At 44.7% G+C, this 7220-nt stretch overlaps 1 long non-coding RNA gene across 1 annotated transcript; it reads left to right on the forward strand.

Annotated features, from left to right (window-relative positions):
- The first annotated feature begins 1707 nt into the window (after positions 1 to 1707).
- On the forward strand, positions 1708 to 5895 carry LOC125946040 (uncharacterized). Its single transcript, XR_007467339.1, has 3 exons — positions 1708 to 1966; positions 2731 to 2837; positions 5692 to 5895. It is a non-coding gene; the product is annotated as an uncharacterized LOC125946040 (long non-coding RNA).
- The last annotated feature ends 1325 nt before the right edge of the window (positions 5896 to 7220 follow it).

The raw sequence follows: 7220 nt of genomic DNA on the forward strand, positions 1-7220 counted from the left end.
ACCATGTTCCCGAGTTCAACTCGAGGGGGGTTTCGCGATGTACGAGTTTGGCCCGAGTTCGCGTGTCAATCAAAACCATACGTCACGCCCCGCGCGAGGCATGTAACTCTTGTGTGCGCGCCCGCCATGGTTGGGCCACGCCCAACTTATTTTCCGGCAACAGTGACGTGGTGCGGAACTGAGAGGCATCAACAATCTTGACCGCCGACAGAAAATACGCACAGCACACTGTCATCGGTGATGCACTGTAACTGAGAACCACTATCAAAAACAAAGCGGCGACTTTCGCTGGCTCATGCATCTATCTTCTTAGGCTGTGATGGCCCCACAACATGGTTCATTGTCTGCATTGTAGCGACGTAGCGCACAGCAAATAATTATCGGAACGACACTGTAGCTGCTTGCAAGGTGTCGATGCGCCGTGGTGGATGACGATGCTGAGCAGTGCGTAGTGTTTTCCAACGTGAAGGTATCGCAGCTGTTGTTTGAGATGGCTGCTCTGCACTCTAAGCCAAAAATGGAGAAAATGAGAGTAACTGCAGTGTTTAGTCCTCAGGACTAACATTTAGTCCCCAGAGGGACCAACTGGAACAAGATGGCTGACATGTCGAAAATCGAAGGACTAAGTGTTTAGACTCCGGTTTGAAAGGGAGCAACGGAAGGACGAACGGCAACGCTTGCTCTCGTCATGCAACCGTTGCTCTCCTACAGAACGCCGCATGCATACTGCCTCCTGCATTTGCACGCGCTCACATGTCTATTCACGAGCCAGATTTTCTTGCGGGTTGGCGTAGGGGGACTACGTTTTGCAAATAGATACGCATGCACACAAATGAAGTAAATGGTTGCCCCTAAGCGTCAGCGGCTGAAGCTGCAGTCGAGTCAGTGCATTGACGAACAACCTGCAACAAAAATAGCCTGAGAACATCGCAATAAAATGCGAAGCTACGCGGCACCCCGTACAACGTCGCGACAAACAGCAGATAGCGAGAACCATAGCTGGTCTTCGATCTTCACATAGTGGAAGGGCTCTGATTTTTTTTTTTTAGGGGAGGGGGGGGGTGCGGGGGGAGGCTAATAATACAGATTATTAGTCTATCATATCGAGCACAATTTACAGGCAAATCGCAGTGTTACATAGTTTCCCAAAAATGTTGATTTAAAAGCAATGCTGAGGTTTATGCGAAAACCACGATTGAGGCACACTGCAGAGATCGTTTCGACAATTTCTGAGCCTACAGCTGATGTTAACGATAGCCGGAAGTTATCTAAAACGACGTGACTGCGCCGGCAGTCAATATCATTCAACTCACGCCCCAGCGACGGCTTTCAAAGGATAACGTAACTCGATCTCTAAGGCCATGCTTTTGCTGGCTGCAGACCACGGAGCAATCCAAAAAAAGAAAATACGTCATAGAATTTATTTCCACGATAAACTATAGCGTAAAATGTGGACTGTTCGGTGGCTTGTTTTGCCTCGCAACATATATACGTAGCTGGGCGTAACACGGCACAAAACATGAGTTTACTGGTGAATATTGTTGGCATCACGGAGGCCACAACAACCTCACAAGTATGCAGGTGGCGCTGTTCTTTTTCCTCAGTCTTCAAGATGGCGGTCGTCTGTGCGAGCTGCAACCGGGCTGCTTACGATATATTTTCTCTATCGTGTGTTTTTGTGTTTGCTGTAATGAAGCGGGACGTAGTTAGCGTGCACAAAAGTGTCAGAAGATACCTCGTGTCTCGCTGCGAACTCGCCGTATGCGTGGCGCGCCAGGCAAATGTGGACCAACGCTTTTTATGTTGTGGCCTTTGTCTGGTTGTGGAAAGTTGGGTGGACGTCGAAAAAAAAATAATGCGTATTGTTAGCGTGCCTCAGCTCGTCCACTACGCAGCGAAATCTATGATGGGAGTAATGTCGTCGACGCAGCACCGGCAACTTGGAGATCGTCGTACCATTGAAAAGGTAAGCAGTCGTGCTTGCTAAGTACACGTGTGTTGTGCGTGCTCCTCACGTGTGCATAGCGTACCTTGCGAACGTAGGAAATTGAACTTCTGCGACAACAGTAAAACCTGTGCTTGTGCATGCTGCGCGCTGTTTGTCAGAATTTAGTTACGCAAATTTATTGCTTTGATGCGAAATTGAATGTCCTGATAAGCGTTTTCTTCCGATGAGAAAAATTACGTTCGAAAATAATCGTGTTCACCTGTACGTGCGCTTCCGCTTTTCTGCTGAAGTTGCATAATAACGACTGATCTGTCTCTTCACCGATTATTACGGCAATTACGTTTTTTCGCTTATAAACTCTTCGACGTTGTAAATAATCTATGCTTACCAGGTTTTCGGTTTACGAGCAGTTTGAGGTGAAAACGAGAATGTAAGCAGTCACAGTTTGCTACTAGTACAGCTTTCTTTTCAAAGCAAGGGGTGTTGCCATAACTTTGACGTAACTAAACATGGCAGGGGAAAGTTGTTTAAACTAAGTCATGAAAGCAAACTCTAGTATGTAAACAAACATTTCTTGTATGTGCTGCTGCGTGCGTGTTCAAAATTTTACTTTGATGAAGGGGTCCCTATTATCATGACATTCTTCAGTGACTCGACCTTGTGCTCCGTTGCCACCCTGCACTAGTCCAGACATGTTTTATGTGCACCTTACATGTGTTCACAATATGACAGTTTTATTGTGCCAATCGATGCTATAAGTTAACACACTACTCATTTTGCAGTGGTGAGACCGTGACCCTATAGCAGTGTCGACATAATGGCAGGGAAATGCAGGGATCCCGCAGCCATGGCTACAGCAGCACAGGGTGTAATCTGGATGTCATGTCAGGTATGTATGAAGTGTACGTGTACCAGAAACTACGATCTCAGTATAATTTGTGTATAAGCTTATCGACATATTACTCAACTCAGCTTACTAAATAGTTATGCAATGTTATTCAACTTGCTGCTTATTTGTGTTCATAACATTATGCACACATTATTGTGTTCTACATAAAACTAAACCTAACATGTCCTGATGTTTAGCATGTTTTTCTCGCTTCAATCACTTGGCTGCAAGTTCACTTGTTTTTGCTTTGCACACAGTATATTACTCTCCTTATTTTGGTTTCATTGTTTTGAAACTGTTCTTTATGCTGTAGCTTTTATTTCTGTATTTTTTTCTCTGTTTATGCTACACACATGTGCAGTTTTTGTGCATGTTAGAATTCGAACTGTAGTGTGCCAAATATGTCACAGGTCTAAGTGTGCAGCGTGCTTACCTTTGCTTACCATTGTTACTTTAGCATTGCTATTTACAATAATTTCTGTCTTGTCCTCAGATTAACTGCCACTGGCAAATACACATATGATGAGCTTAAATTTCTTGAAATGAAATGTGAAGGTGTAGCCTTGCGACAGCTGAAGTATGGCAGCAATGTCGAAGCTAACTTGCGCCAACTATTACTACAGTATGCCAACAGATACCCATCCCTGTATTTGTGCATTTTCTGAGAACCAGCCGTGTTCACTAGGTGAAATTTGTAGCGTCCTTTTGAGTTTGCCGGTCAGTTCATGTAACTTTTCAGGACAAAATTTACACTGTGAGAGAAGGCAGACCATTACTAATGGGGCTGGCGCACATGCCTTTTTATTTATGCAGTGTGCCTCCCTGATTTCATGTGTAAATTTTCCACTGTAGGTGAAAAATAGGTGACGATCGTGTAATCTGGCCAGAAGTCCTATTGCTGGAATGCACGGCCAAGACGGATGAGCATACTGGCCTTTTGAGTCAAATATGGTTAATATCTTAAGTACATACTTAGGCATTGGCCAGTCTGTATTATGTGCATTTGACCACATGTGAAAGGAGTACAATACACTGCCTCGCACAAACACTGGACAAATTTAGTGGTACCTTTAACCAAGGAAGCCTCGCTTGCTTGCCTGCTCGCCTTTCACAGTTCACTTACGGACTGTCGTGCATATCCTGTCTACATTATTTCTTTCTGGTTATATATGTGCATAGCAATCCACAAGCGAAATGAGAAAGACATCCAGGCAAGGGAGGCTTGCTTAGTTAAAGATACCACAAAACTTGTCTTGCATCCATCAGGGGTTTTGTGGTCTATTCCTTTGATCATGTGTATATTTGGTCAGATTTACATGGGGCAGACTGGCCGGTGCCTCAACATGTGCCTGGGAGAGCACCAACATAGGTGTGACATAGTGGACATAGGCCGACATAGGCATGACATAGTGGACTTGAAATGCATGAGAACTATGCCGGTAGCTCATGCAAACATTCTATAACGGCTGGCACTTAAATTTCTCAGGGTTGCATTGGGTTGCCTGTACACCGGCACTCCTATGCTTGTTTCTACGCCAAGTGATCAGATAGAAGATTTTCCAAGTGCTGTTAGCAATCCACAGACACTGCTGCTCTTTGTCGAGTGGAAACCAATACAGCCAAAGTAGTTCACAACACGGATGAATAATTTTTGGTACAAAGTGCAGCTGTACGCAATAGCCAGTAAATGTATCTTGACTTATAGCTATGGTGGCACTGACGATGTGGAATGTCCTGTGTTTTTGCTTTTGCTGTTTTCATTGCCATAATAAATTCTCTCTGTTTTTGTTGGAGTTTGTTCTGTTGGTTCTGGAAGGCAACTTGGAAGCTCTGTTTATGTTGGTACTACTAACAGCATCTTGTACCCATTGACATCTGTTTTGGCTAGCACAAATGAGTCGACTTAAATTCACAAAGCTCTCTATGTGCAAGCCTTCATAACAGCACTTCTTGACTGGCCAGCACCCTGGTTTCTGCATCCTGTTTCATGGGTGGACCGATCCCCCTGGTTGACCAATCACCACTTTTACAAATTCTTGCTTACGAACGCTTTCTGAATCTGCTCTCGGGTTCCTTGTGCACCACCTTACTGTTTCAAACATTGAAGTGTTATGCTATTACAAAAATTAGCAGCATCAGAAATGTTTGTATTCTTGTTGTGTGGCCTCTTTCCCAGCTCCTCGGCCATCAAAATTGCTTGTCTCCCGAAGCGACCGTCATACTGAATGTGCTGCGTTGCCATAATGCCGCGAATGAACTGAGTCGAACCACAAAAGGTTATAGGGTATTACACCACCGTAACCAGTCACAAGCACAGTGAAAACAGCGCCGATTCCAACCAAAAACAAGTTAGCACTTCGGTCGACCTGTTCATGGATTGGATCGAGCCGTAAGGTTACAGGTTGCCAACGTAACGCAAGAAATCGTGGGATTTATTAGATTTGTTTTAAATGGTCAATTTTGTCGTTATTCAAATGAACACAAGGGTCATGGTTCAAGCAACGAAAATTGTGAAAAAAGTACACTTGTGTTACAATCGAATAAATACTGCAATTTTTGAATAATTTAATCTACCTTCCTTGCAAGCAGTGCAGGTTCGTGCCGTGGGATTATTCAGGCAGTCTGTACCTGTTTTTTGGGCAAGACATCGTCACTGCCTATATTCTTAAGTTTTTTTTTATTATACGATGCCCCATTTATAGAGCGGTTTTGTGTGGTCCCCTCAAAGCCTTATAATCGGGGATCCACTGTAATTGCAATGTAAATTGTCTTTCAATGCCTGTGTTCATATATAAGGTCTTGCAATCGTGGTGTAGGGTGTTCATGCCTAATTTGTGAAAACTTTTCGTTTCAGACCTGAAGCCTACAGCTTCAGATTGTGCGCTTGACTGTCAAGCCTTGTGAAGGAGAGGATGGAGGCTTTTATTTCCCCTTACGTAAGATTATATGTAACTTGCATGCTGATAATAGACCTGTTGCATGGACCACTCATCTACAGCGTGCCTCATAATCATGTGTTGGCTTTGACACTTACAACTCTATCATTTATTTTTGCAGCACCCGGATGCGTCACATCATATGCCTACGGTGAAATACCAGGGAACTAGCCTGCTGCAAGCAAGAGCCCTCCATGTACAGCTCGAATCGATCAAGATTGACGAAGATGACCTTGTCTCTGGCCTTGCAACGCAGATTGCCCTTTACTGGATATTCGACATTGTTTTTGCGCCAAAGGCACAAAGAACATTTGACCATATGCCACATGGTCGGTGTTAACAGTTGTGTGTGGCCAACTGCATTTGTGCGCGTGTCACACACGTTGCTACTGTAAAAAAAATAAAAAAATGTTCTATTGTTTATATTTTCTCCATATTTTATGTTACAAGCACCCAAGCAGCTCTTGTTCTGTGTCTGAACAACATGTTCGAGATAAAAAATAAAAAAATCCCAACCCAAGCAGCTCTGCTCATGTCTTGGGCCTCTGAAAAGCATGTTCGAGACAAAAAATTAACCCTATAAGGAGTAACACCAATATGGAGTACTAAATAGTTCATCCCCTGGCGAGTAACTGGAAGGATGAGCAGTTGGTCCTCGGAGAGTAACTGCAAGGACCAACATTTAGTCCTCGGGGAGCAGCTGGTGGGACTAACATTTAATCTCTGGGGAGCAACTGGGGAGACTAACATTTCATCCTCCAGGGAGTAACTGGAGGGACCAAAAGTTAATCTCCAAGGGAGTAACTGCTAGGGGACTAACAGTTCATCCCCTTGCCGTTGGTCCCTAAAGGGAGTAATGGTTGTGGCAACGCAGTTAGTCCCTCAAAGGACTAACCCCTATACCCCCGTTAGTCTCTTTTGGCTTAGAGTGTGTCATCGGTGGTGTATCGGATCTGCAGTGTCGCAAACACGGTCAGCGCCGAGAAACGCTCGCTTTTTTAAACCCATTGCGATGGCATTTCTTCATCACAAGCACGGCACACTAAATAGTTGCAACCCCTTCCTGCGTTTGAAGTTTAATTTCCTAACTGCACACAGGAGCCATCACCCGCCAAAATGCGATTGCTGCGCTGTCGTTACTATATCTATCTGCGATCGCTGTTAGCTCAGCAGCAGAGACAATCGGCAAGCACATTGGAGAGAACAACTCTGCGTATACATGCGAACGGAGGCACCTTCACTGGGCAAGCGATGACAAGCGATGAATTGTGTCACTGGGCAGCGCACTCTTCTTTGCAATGCATCGCGGAGGCTTCGCGCACGCAGATAAACTGGTGCACTTTCACTGTGTTGCGTCACTACGGACCCTAGAATACCGCACAGCCATTTTGCAGTGACAACCGTTGCTCCCGTCGTTTCAGTTGGTAAAGCGGCGGCCTTAATAGCC

Source organism: Dermacentor silvarum, chromosome 5 (genome assembly GCF_013339745.2).
Source record: "Dermacentor silvarum isolate Dsil-2018 chromosome 5, BIME_Dsil_1.4, whole genome shotgun sequence".
NCBI lineage: Eukaryota > Metazoa > Arthropoda > Arachnida > Ixodida > Ixodidae > Dermacentor > Dermacentor silvarum.